The sequence below is a fragment of the Anopheles arabiensis genome, chromosome 2, assembly GCF_016920715.1.
Source record: "Anopheles arabiensis isolate DONGOLA chromosome 2, AaraD3, whole genome shotgun sequence".
Lineage (NCBI taxonomy): Eukaryota > Metazoa > Arthropoda > Insecta > Diptera > Culicidae > Anopheles > Anopheles arabiensis.
This window is the reverse complement of record NC_053517.1, coordinates 31670921-31683869: the sequence shown is the minus strand read 5'-3', so window position 1 is coordinate 31683869 and position 12949 is coordinate 31670921. Positions and strand designations below refer to the sequence as shown.

The 12949-nt window shown below is 45.9% G+C and overlaps 1 protein-coding gene across 1 annotated transcript in view; it reads right to left on the bottom strand.

Moving 5' to 3' along the window:
- Positions 1 to 12907, bottom strand: part of LOC120893262 (neuromedin-B receptor-like) — an 85789-nt gene extending 72882 nt beyond the window's left edge. The window contains exon 1 of the mRNA XM_040295172.1: positions 12341 to 12907. The gene's annotated coding sequence lies outside the window, so the exon portion shown is untranslated. The remainder of the gene's footprint in view (positions 1 to 12340) is intronic.
- Positions 12908 to 12949: the final 42 nt, after the last annotated feature.

Genomic DNA, 12949 nt, shown 5'->3' with positions numbered 1-12949 from the left:
CAGTAGCCTGTTAATGATTGTTTGATTTTGGTAATGCGATTTTTTATTGCACCCTAAATACATTCTCTGGCAGAAGAAAAAAAAAAACCTCGCAAAGCCCCCAAACACGCCTCTGAACGGACGGTACCAGCCACACGCTTCATCAAGTGCCATCGGACAGCCCCGCACAAAGAGAGATCATCAATTGAACATCAAAAGTGCCCTCGACAGAGCGCACTAAGGCGGCCCTCCGCAAAAAGGGTTCAGGATGTCAATGTCAATAATACGAACGAAGCAGATCGTAACCGAATATTTGACCTTTATCGTCCTGCTCCGTTGCCTTGCTCCGCCGGTATGTGGTGCGTGCAGAGGACAGGGCAAGCGCACTCACATGCGAACTAATTGAAAATAAGTCCTTTGGTTTGGATTTTCACATTGCCGGACCTTTGGTACCGAAGTAGAAATTGATTTTCCGGTACCGAGGGCAGAGGATGGAGTAAGCGATTACGGGACGCAACCGGTCTGCATTGAGATTGCGCTTCACCATTGGTTGGCAATTGGCTTTAGGAGTACGGTGGGTCGGTGTTAGATGGTGCCTAACCGGGTTCGCTGTATCTACCCCGCACGGCGCCATATAAGATTTAAGCACACTTTTCCGGTTTAGTGACAAATCCCCCTTTTGGTGGTGGTGTGTTGGTGGCGGATGGAAAACGAAGCTTACAAGTGACAAATTTTATGGGAAGCATTAAAAGTTTGCGCACCGAAATCGGCCAGCCCAAAACACACCCCGCTCGTTCTGCGGTAATTTGCCGTTTGCTCCACGCTGCTGGGGAAGATTCTGCCCTTTCTGGTAGCAGTAAGAAGTAAGGAACAACGGAGGCTTTATTGAGCCGAATGATGCTACAGAAGGAAGAGCAACGAGCCACCATTTACGATGGATTCTGACTCGTCGCCCGGGCTCGTGCGTGCGCTATAGTGGTGGGCGATTGCGACATAAGAAATGCAAATTTGAACAGCTTTGAAGGTTCTCGCTGGCCTTGGGACGGTGGACAGTGGCCAGACAGGGCAAAACTTGCAGTAGTTTCACTCACTACAGGAAAGCGAGAGAAGGCGACAAAATGAGAGTGAAATATTTGCTCCATATTGGCCGTTAAATTTAATCAATGTACAGGCATCGCTTTTATGAAATGTTTGCTAAAAATGAAACAAAAGGCATAGTTGGATTGCTTGTGCACAGGCAGATAGGCGGACGGGCCTGTTGGCAGAGAGACACAAAACAAAACGAAGGCAAGTCTCGTGTCAATCAAATGATACGACGATCGTTTTATTTACAATAAAAAAATAATCATTCTCAAAACTTTCTCTTTTTTGCTAGCTTTTGCAAAGGGATGCTGAACGTTCCAAAAAGAACAATTTTGGAAATGAAATAAAAGGTTTTTATGCGGAACGTTATGCTGTTATGTGCGACAGTTATGATGAGATTATGTTAGTTGAATTCAGTCCTATTTGGAAACACTGTCACTATTTGGAAACACTTTTGGGGAGGTTTCGGAATTAATTTCTCTTTGAATTATTTGGGGGTTTTGTACAATTTGAGCACAAAACATTAATTCGTTGTTTTTTTTACAGTGGTCGGCAAAATAAAGTGCCTACTACTTAAAATTTCTTGAAATTACTTGGAGCTTTAAGGACGTCACATCTGTGATTACCAGGGGGCATTTTTATTTAGGAGTAGCGAGAATACTGGTACGAATCGAAGGTGTAACGATGGCTGATACCAATATTACATTCCGGATGAACACTATCAATACAAAAAAAAATCAACTCGTATCGAATAAAAAACCTTAAATGTCCTCCAGGAAGTCTAAATGTTGGTGCCATCGATAGTTTGTGACCAATTCCCGAACTGGCGTATCAAACAAATAAATTTAAATCTCTGGATAACGCTTTAGTGAGCAACCAAGAGACCAGATGCAAAAACTAGATGCAAAACATGATAAATTTATCAAAGTTTAGTAAAAAAAACTACGTCAAATATCCTGAAACAAGTCTGGAATGACAGAGGAACGCATATAAATTATAAAATTGGTGTTATATTTGTTCAAACCAATAATTTCTCTAGAATGATTAAAGCGGGCACTTTAATTTGTCAGAGTGATTTTGATCAATTTGGGGAATTACTCTATTTTTAAGTTCGTTTCATGGTGTTTTTTCATAGTTTTTTTTCCAAATAAATTTGAGTTCATCTCACAATGTATTGACTCTGCCTAGAATTCGTTGCACAAAAAGATTGTAAAATAGTCAACATATCGTGGTACTGAAGCAAAATATGTTGGGACTAACTCAGTAATGTGAGTGGTTGATTTTTAATTATCTGGAAATCAAATAGTAAATTGCTCACCAAATTCAAAAGTTTTAAATGGTTGTATTAAATGGTAAATAAGATCCATACGCGTAACATAAGGTATTAAATGGTACACCTGTGGACAAAAAGATAGGAAAAAAATTTGTTGTGTGTTTTTTTGCGTGCAATAGGTGTGTCATCGCCAACAGTTGTTGTTGTTGTTAGTATGGTTTAGAGAGGCTTTGGCTCCTGCGGAGTTCGTTGGCCTCTTATCGCCAACAGATCGAGGCGTATGTTGTTGTTAGTATGGTTTAGAGAGGCTTTGGCTCCTGCGGAGTTCTTTCGCCTAACGTTCGAGGTGTACTGAATTTGCAATCGCTGTTTGTTTGCCTTTTATACTCGCATTTGTGGTGCGCTACTTATCTGAGTTTTGAGTAACGGCAGCGTTTTTCGGTAGTATAAAAAGAGATCCAAACCGTGTTGCGCTTCATTCTTCATTCAGTGGTAAAGGTGAAAGTTTGCGATTTGAAAATTCCACAAGTTCATCATGGGTCGCGGAAAGCACTGCACTCCAGAGGAGCGGAAACATATTCAGGGTTTGTATCGTGAGAACGTGCCTATCAAAACCATCTGCAAGGCGTTCGGCCGTTCGCGGACGTTTGTGGACAACGCCATTCGTAGCGAGGCTACGGGTAAATCCACAGGTCGTCCGCGAAAAACAACGGCTGACGTTGACGCGCAGATGATTGAGATAATCAGGGCGGATTATTCCTTTCAAAACTTGCAATCGTATTAAGCAGGAGCTTAGATTGCAAGTTTCGGCGAAAACGGTGTCGCGTTTACACGCCGGTGGGTTCTGTGCCCGGAAACCACGAAAGGTTCGTAAGCTAATGCCGCACCACGTAGAAGCGTGCATTCGGTTTGCCGAAGAGCATTTAGCTGCATCCATCTTTTGGTGGAGCAAAATATTTTTTTCGGATGAGTCCAGAATCAATCTGGATGGTTCGGACGGCACTAAATACGTCTGGCGCCTTCCTAAACAGGCGTATCATCCGAAAAATACTATAAAAACCCTTAGTCACGGAGGCGGCCACGTAATGGTGTGGGGTTGCTTCTCCTGGCACGGCCCGGGTCCTTTGTTCCGTATCAACGGGACACTGAACTCGGAAGGGTATAGAAACATACTACGTCGTAAGATGTTGCCACACGCCCGACAAAAATTCGGAGACGAAGAGCATTACATCTTTCAGCACGATAACGACTCAAAGCATACATCGCGATTAGTTAAATGTTTTTTGGCAAACGAGGATGTGCAAGTTCTACCGTGGCCTGCGTTGTGTCCAGACCTCAACCCGATTGAGAATCTGTGGTTAACTCTCAAGCGTCAGCTTAAGAACAAGCATGCACGTTCTGCCGATTCGCTATGGAGACGCTGCAAGGCTATGTGGAAACGCATAGACAGAAGCGAATGCCGTAACCTCATCGGCGATATGGCCCTACGCTGTGAGGAAGTGATAGCGAATAACGGTCAACACATTGACCGTTAGAATATGTTTCCGCTCTGTGGAACACCGCAACACCACCTCCCAACAACCACTTAAACAGTCCTTTTCAGGGCTACCAAATATTTCCGACAAGAACTATGTTTTTCGGGCACAGAAAAAAGTTCCTATTTTTATGTCCACCAGTGTACCCTAACATAAGATCCATACGCGCTTTCAAATGTGTGTAAAACAAATCTAGAGCAGAACGTTGAAGCAGGGTCTATTTGAGTGTAAACGATGTAAAGGATTAATCACCTGTTATCTTTCATGTAAACTTGCGCCTAAAAAACGCCGTTCCTTACCCACATACCAACGAGCTAACATTCTCCACTGCCTCCAACGCCTCCCTTCCGTGGCTTAATTTTTCCCTCGCTAAGCGCTCGTTTTGCGCAACCAAAAATCTCTCCATGCGAGATTCCACCACACCCGTTCGTGTCAATATTTAGTTTAATGTGCAGCACGCTCCCCTCATACATCAAATCGGGTCCCTCTGCCTACTCCTCCTGTCTCGTCAATTTCTCATAATCATCCCCCGCTCCCTCCATGCCTGGTCTTTTAAGTACCATTGGACGTGGTGTTCCAAACCGAACGCAACACGAGAACGCCGACGGTGTTTACACGGATGAGTTTTGACAGAATTATGGCAGTAGCACTCGATCACACTCGGAGGCTGAGTTTGGGAAAAAGGGGTGCAGAGAGAGAGAGAAAAAAAGAGAGAAAGAGAGAGAGAGAGAGAGAGAGCATCCGACCCCATCATCCAGAAGAACGACCGAGCTCCAACGGATGAGTTTCCATCTGATGAGCGTTTGAGAGCGATTCGTGCGACCTAACCGCCGGCCCAGTTTAATTGCCCTTTTGGTCTCGCTGTGTTTTTCTACCACGGTGCAATGGCAAGTGCAGCAAATGGGCAGTACGGAAATTGAAAACCTTGTAAACACCATTCATCCCATCCCCCTCTCCATGAGCGCGCCAATGCATCGCGCACGATGCTAGCAATGGATCGTTGAGGATGTGTTTTTTGTTTTGTCACTTCCGCAAACAGGGACACGAGGCGAGCGTTGGCGCCACTAGACCGACCGGACACTCGGGGGAGGGCGGAAACGCGTTCACCGCAGACGAGCGCTCGAGAACTGCAATTGAAATGACCGCATAATGACCGTCAACGATCCATTTCAATGTCGTTCGATGAAGGGGGCCGGCCCAAAAGGAGCTATTGAATCTGGGACAGCCGGGCGAAAACAGTAGGATGTAATTACCTTCATACGCATCCGCTGGTGGCAGTTAGAAGCACCGGCTGACGATCCCCTTCCCGACGGGGACGTTGGCAATGGGCGGTAGAGTAAACTGTTTAGTTTAAACACGACCCGCCACCCACTGAACGAGTCGTCATCGCAATAATAAATTACCCGGATTCGCTTTATCGCTCGACTGGCAGGATTCAACAACCACGCTGCCACGTGCAGAGTGAGGTTTGTGTTCCCTTTTCCATTCCACAACGAACGACGGAACAGGGTCGCGCTACCAACATTCCCACAGCCACTGCCAATACCACTTCCAGGACCACCGTCCCGCTTCGCTACGGGGGGCGCTAAGTCGTTCCGATACGCAATCAAGAGGCTTCTGTTTATCGTACGGAAATGATTATACATTTCCCAATTGCCCCATGCCGTTCGAGTGGGGGCCAAAATAAGCCAGAAAGGAGTCGCTTCGGAACGAGTAGCTGGGTGGGCAGCAGCTGGTTCGGCACTTTGGTTCGGCACGGGTAAAGTAAACTCCTTTAGCTTTAGCGCCCCGTGTATCAGTCATCCATCACGGAGGCCCCTCGTGCCTTGTTGATTTTGACGGAGTTTTGACGTTTATTTAAAGTGTGTTTTGCATGCTCGTGCCGGAGGTACACTAAGGCCAAACCCTAGCCAAAGCCTAGGGTGGTGCGTGATGAGAGACGCGTCGTTTACGCTCAAATTGAACGGTAACATGCCAGAGTATTGATTGAATGCAAAAGTGCCGGCATTTTTGTGAGGGGACGGACAGGATTTTGATACACAACGGCACTAATGTGGGCTGGCAGGCAGACCCTACCGGTAATGTGAGCCACCGTTCCGTCCCACACCGGGCCGGTAGTGCTCAAGACGACCGCACCACGTGTCTTCGTGTTGTTGAAAGGATCGGGACAGGTTGTTGTTAATAAAATAAATTTAAAATAATAAAAATACGCCTTCACAACATCGGCAGCACACAGTTGGTTTGTTTGTTTGCCACAGTTTTGCGCTCACACACATTGTTCTTACCGGCTTGGCCGTTTCCTTCAAGTTCCTGGTGTTGAGTTGCTCTTGTCTTGATCGTTCTGAGCGTTGCGTTCGCAAAGCTTTTGCATAAATATAAACAGGCGTATGCGTTGCCGTGACAGTGTGTTGCGAATTGTGTTCAAGGCAAAAAACGTTTTTATAAAAGCAAACACAAAAGCGGACAAAAGTAAATGGCGCTTGTTTGGCTCCTCCTTCCTTAAACCGTAACTCTCAATCTTTGCAGCGTCTTACAGCATAAGGGAGGGAAAGGATCGTGCCGTTGACTTGGTGGCGGCCCTCGGGCAAACGGCGGGACTGATTGGGACGGATTGTATCGATTTACGAAGCACCAGCAGACCACCAGCGGCTGCTATGAGAAGACCCAGGATGAAAACACCACACAACACGCACCGTTTGGACGACCCGTTTCGGTGACCTCATGTTCACAGAGCGTCTCTTCTTCACTGTAGCGCTGTAGGGAGCATAACTGTGGGGTGAAGTCGGGCATAAAAAATGATGTACCTTCTTTGGATGGGGAGGAAAAAACCGCTCGAAACATCATCAGCTCGAAGTTAAGCCGCTCCAGTCTCGTGAGACAGGACGACGACAATATTGATTGCCATGTTACGTCAGCCCGCAGTCCGTGTACCAGAAGGGTCATCCAAAAATAGGACAGGAAGTGTGGAGGAGTGTTGCGAAAGTTAGGGGGAGGTTCAGTGATATTTCGATCGTGGCAGGAGGGCTGCTCTACAATCAATCTCGTGTGTACCGTCGTCGTGCCTGTCGCTGTCTATCACTGTTGGAAAGGTCCTAGCCACTTCCGGCTTGAAGGACCGAAGCATACACACACAACACTTTGCCGTTGTTCCGCTGTTCGGTAATCGTTGTAACAAATCGTCTGCCTCGCTTGACCATCCACACACATACACACACACCTATACCGAGGGTGGCGAAAGTTGTTGACTACGCAACATTGTTTTGCGGGCGAAGAACCACCCCAGGCGACAAAGGGCAAAGAGTGCACCGAACAAGCTGAATGCCGTTTTGATCGTGTAGGGGTGTGTGTGTGTGTGTGTAGCAGCAGTTGTGGCAGACAAACTAACAATTCAATTTAGTTTTACCGTTGCTTGCAAATTTTCGTAATAATTTGCCTTGTTTTCGGGCCATTTTCTTGTTGTAGACTTTAAAAACTCATCCACACTTTAATGTGTGCGCGTGGCTATTACGTTAAACCAGCCTGGCACATGTCTGTGTGTGTGGGAGAGTGTGAGAGAGAGAGGTAGTGGAAGCACACGATGTTCATCATTAATCATTACCGTTTTAAGGTGAGCTACCTCCCCCCCTGTCTGTTTTTGTGATGACATTCAGGATTGATAAATGATTGGAAATGCAAAAAAGCGAGCCCAGATTGGGCAAACGATTGGGAAATAAAGAAGTCATCTCGACTTTCCCGACACACAGAACACAAAAGGCACAAAAAGGATACGCTGTGATCATGCTTTTGCTTCACTTGTTTTGGGGTGACATAAAACATCAACACTCGAGATTGCGAATCGATTCTGCTGCTTTACACACCGGATACTCAAGCTGTAAGGCAGCGATGTCAAACTCATTTGACTACGCGAGCCAAAATGCTACTGAAAACAGTGTTTAGGGGGAAAATAGGAATGTTTTTGGGAAAATAGGGCCTCAGTCTAGTGTTTATATGATATTAGATGATACAAAATTCACATCGTTAGTAGTTCTTTTCATTTCATTTTGGGATAACGGATATATTACAATAGTTAAAACTTTAATGTAAAATAAAGTGAAATAAATTTATAAAATAAATAAAGCCGCTGTAAATACCTTAAAATATTTTCGTCAATCTTACTAAGTTATCATGTTTAATTATGACTCCGCAGCAGGATTTATTTAGCTTATCATGCGTACAACAGAATCCCACACGAAAACAACTCCAAACGATGTTTAAAAAAAAAACATCATCGGTATCAATTCGTAGCTTTTTACACCGGCACCCACAGTCTGATGACAGCTCCACAGTACGCTTGCAACATTCCCCTAATCGATTGCAAAATTCCCCTAAGTGATTGCAAACATCCACAGCTTGCATGCAATATTCCCCTACCGATTTGCAACATTCCCCTAAGTGATTGAACTATTCCCTTATATGATTCGAAACCCTGTATTTTCAATTGGTCATAGGCGTCTGATGACTAAGTACGTTGGTTTATTCATTGCAAAAAAGTCAATTTTATGTTCATATTGGTGTGATTTAAATTATCAATATTTATTGTTGTGGATACCTTGGGCACTAAGCGCAGACCCTTGCTACTCAGCCCTGTCGCTAAGTGCCGGGTGCTAACGTACGCGATGGACTCCCTTTGGCTCTACCTGGAAGCATAGGGCACGGGCCGTCGATCGTTCTCTGGCGCCTGGCCCTTCGACCCGACCAGACGTGAGCGTGCTCCCACGTCGTATCGTCCAGTGTAAGTGCATAACCTCATTGAGTCGAACCTCATTTTCCATTGAGGACACAACATTTATGAGTAGGAGCTGATTGTGAACAGCATTTACGTACGTTAGAAACAGTGAATTCTTATTGGTGATGCTGCCCTAATCTAATTAGTCGGTTCGTGCAGTCCAGTGCAGATTTAGGCAAATATTCATTTGACAGTCGGGAAGTCGGGACAGTCATACAAGTCCTTAGAAATCGCTCCCTTCCTACCAATCTGCATAGAAATCCGCATGGATTATGGCGACCAAAATCAGAGTCATTAGCCCTCCTGTAGTACATCTAGTCTTCTTGGAAATCATTAGTAACATCCTATCAAAAGTAACACGTGTTTGTGCTGACATCTGATTTAAGCTGATTTCTAAAGCTGTTTTGCAGAAGTATAATGTTCTAAGCTGCAAGCATACCTAAAGAGAGGCTCAATCTTTCCCAAAACAGTATGCCAAAAAAGGGTAGTAGCTTGCGTTTTTTATTTCTGTTGGTTTTATTCATCGGAAAGGGTATAAAATTGTCTGGAATTGAATGCTCATTTTCATCAAAATAAACATTTTTAGTTTTTCTTCTATAACTCAAGCAGTTTCATTCGAATTACTCTTTTTGTGTGGGAAAACTCACAGACAAGGTTTTATGACGATGATAATGACAATTAGTGTAGAAACCTGCGAAGTTGAAAACACTGCATATTTCAGGTGTCCGGAATTGATTGATATGTGCTATAGAGGCAGATATGATTCTACAAATAAATTTTGGCTCAAGAGTTCGCGGGCCACACAGAAAGACCTCGCGGGCTACATTTGACCCGCAGATCACCAGTTTGACATCTCTGCTCTAAAGGTTATGCCAACAGACGAACCGCATGACCCTGCTCAGAAAACAAAAACATAATGTTTATCAACTTTATGCAATGAAATACCGTTTGGCGCAGTACTGCGCTATCACGTCGAGTCACGCGTTATCACTTTGTCGAATTGTTTTTCCCCATCGAAATGTATTTGAACCGCGCCGGTTCGTACGAACCGCAAATCAATTCCACGAGCCGCGCGACAGCTTCTCGCCACGAAATGCCCGATTTTCTTCATTAAATTATCGGTGCGTGCATTCGCGGTAGGGCGGCGCCGCTTGTGGAGTTTCGCGCTGCGAGCACGTGAACGACGAATTGCGCTGAACTGCTGGCGGCCGCAAAGGTGCAGTTCCACGAAGCTGGCAAATTACATCCTTGACTTCGTTTTCGCTAATCTCGTCAAATTAAACATACACACACACAAACACAAGCATACATTTACCCCTCTATCGAGAAGATATATAGAAAAGCAAAACCTCATCCCGCATCCGAATGTCGATTCCCAACACACCCACAAAAGTTGCAAAAAAGTCAACAATGGGATGGAAAGGGAGGGAAAGCACACAATCGTAACCCTAGTCAAATAATCGAAATATCACGATCCGGAAGAAGATTTAGTGGCCTTTCTTTTAGTGAGCCGTGCCATCTGCTGGACGTGATGATGGTGCTAGGCAGGCGCCAGGCACCCTCGCTTCACGCGCAAACGTATAGAAGGCAGCAGCAGCAGCAAAAAAAAATCAATATCCTTCCAGGCGGCAGAGGCAGCAACGGCACCATTGAGTGACACAAATTGGCCACTAAAGGAAGGATATTCGCAGCGCAGAGCGAAACTCGGGAATCGGGAAGAGGAGGCTGCGTTTACTACCAAAAGTGGGAGGGACGGAGCGCTTGCCATCCGGAGCGATCAAAAGCCCTGAAGATCGATAAGCGAAAATCGATGTTCCGAGGGTGAAAGCATGCCATCGGACTTAGTAGTGCATCGTAAAAATCCGTTTGCGTAAAACCGGGCCAGCTACGCTAAATGATTATTTACTCCGAATGCTGTCCTTGCTCTCCCCCCCAGTCGTTTCGGCCAGTTGTTTAGTGGAGGGGGAGCAAAACGATTTCGGACGCACGTCAAACTGGATCAGCTGCCCACTCCCAAAACGCGTCCAGAATGAGGTCGGGTACGACGGATTGAGAGTTAAAGCTTTGAGGAGGTCGGATCGATCTCCCGGTTTTTTTTTATGGCGAGAAGGGCTTTTCCGTATTGCGTTTTAATGGGCAAGCAAGTGGTGCGATTTACGGTGCGTGATGGCTTTTTATGGATCAGATTGAAATGGCACGAGGGCCACCCCGCCTGTGGGATGTAGGTGGAGCAAAAGAAGCGACAAAAAACAAACTTTTTGATTCGTATGCTGCTGCTATCTTGTGACGAATGGTGTAACACCGGCTGCCTAAAAGGTGAAAAATCGTTTCCCGAAGGTCGCGACAAAGGTTTCCCCCGAATTCCAAATATTTACTTTTACGAGCTTTACAACATTAAAGGTTAGCAAGCAAATGAAAGTCCCGCGACCGGTGCATACCGAACGAAATTGAGTTTTGGTGTGTGTGTGTGTGCCGTGGAAGAAGTGACGAGTCAGGTAAAGCACAAGAAAAATAATTCCCGCCAACAAAAAGGGGTCCTTTGCCTCGGTAAGGAGATTCCGCCTGTACATAATGCGCTTTTTGTAACCCATCTTTAAAATGGCATCGGGAAAGCTTGCTCTTTAATTTCCGAAAGAAAAAAAAAACATGCAACGGAAATATTGATACCAAAAGATATGGAGAACGGAGAACGCCCCTACCAAATTGCCTAATGATTTGCAACTTTGTCAGCACGTGGTACGATTCTGAGGAAAGCCACCACACGTGGAACCGTTTTATACAGCCCAACACTCACACGCAAAAAGTGCGCCGGAGCGTTTACGCCTTCCGTCATCAACGAGCCGGCCTCCTGTCAACTGCAGCGCACTTCAATTGCGGGCAATAAATAAATTCGCACATCAACACGGATTCGTGTGCGCAGAACCAGAAGCACGACACTCGGGATGGGGGTTTAATCCGGACCGATATGAATGAAATATTGCACAAACGGGAATGTCATAAGAAAACACACCGGGCCATCGGGGTTCGGTGGCTTTCCAAAAAAATGACAGCAGACAACAGTGGCACCGTGACCGACACGGAATGACGGTCCCGGGGGTATGAAATATGGGCCCCTAAAAGAAACCGGTACACACGCACGGGCGAAGATGTATATTTAGCAGGTCTCCATGGAGTTCCGTAGACGGTCGTCTAGGATTCTTAACCTTCACGGCTCCCGCTTCGTCGTCCAGGCCCCGAGCGTCACGACCTAGGTGTTAGCCGGTAGAATAGGTATTCCATGTGTTCCACACGCCAGACGCAACCGATCCGGCAACAGCCTATCTAGCGACACGCTAGACGCTAGGGTGGCAGCAAGACCATGCCGTAATGAAATGTTATCTCTGACATATCGTGTGACTTTTACGAGGGTTTTTTCCAACCTTTCCATGCATTGCCAGGGTGCAAAAAGTCAGCCATGAATGGGACCTGGGTGGAAAGATCCTTTGCCCGAACGATTGCAATTAAAGGTACGGCACAGCAAACAGCAAACTTGACATTGAAATTGCTACATCCTGTGCCCCACACACAATCATCACTCGCGATTGTAGTAACGGGCATGTAAACATGGGTCTATAATCTAACGTACAGGGACAACAAACACCGGCTACTTGTGGGAATGGGATTTACACAACACATTAGCACGAAAGTTTAAGTGAAACGACTTACCGTCCCGGATGCTTCGGATGCTTTTGTTGCCCCTTTTTGGGGTCGCCATCGGTACCGATGATCCTTTCTAGTGCGTTTGTCACGTAGTGTGTGAGTGTGTGTATAATGCACGCCACATCCTTCCTTTCGACGAGCACGGTACGGCAGCGAAGACATTGGCAACATTATTGCACGACCTTTACCGCGCACTAAACCGCAACCGTGTGCGTGGCAGTTTCGTACGGTATTGGCTTCATTAAATTTTAATAGACACTGCCTGTTGGCAAAAAAAAACAACAGCAGTAAGGAACGTATGTGTCGCCGCGTTCGTCACGATTCGACAGGGGAATGCAAGCGCCACACTGAAAATGGTTGCAGTTGGAATTTGGCACACGACGCCGCACAAGAGCGGATTTGGGTTTTCCCTCTGTCAACGAATGCTGTATTTGCAAAGGCAAAAGAATCACGTACGACGTCAACGGCTGCTAGATGCTATGCGGGGAAAAAGGTTCCTTCTGAATGTTTGCCTCTACTCGTTCGGTTCAGTTAAGGTACAGGGGTACAACGTATCAGTGGTGATAGCAGTTTTTTAACCACACTACATCATTTCCTTCGCAAGAACGTGTAAGT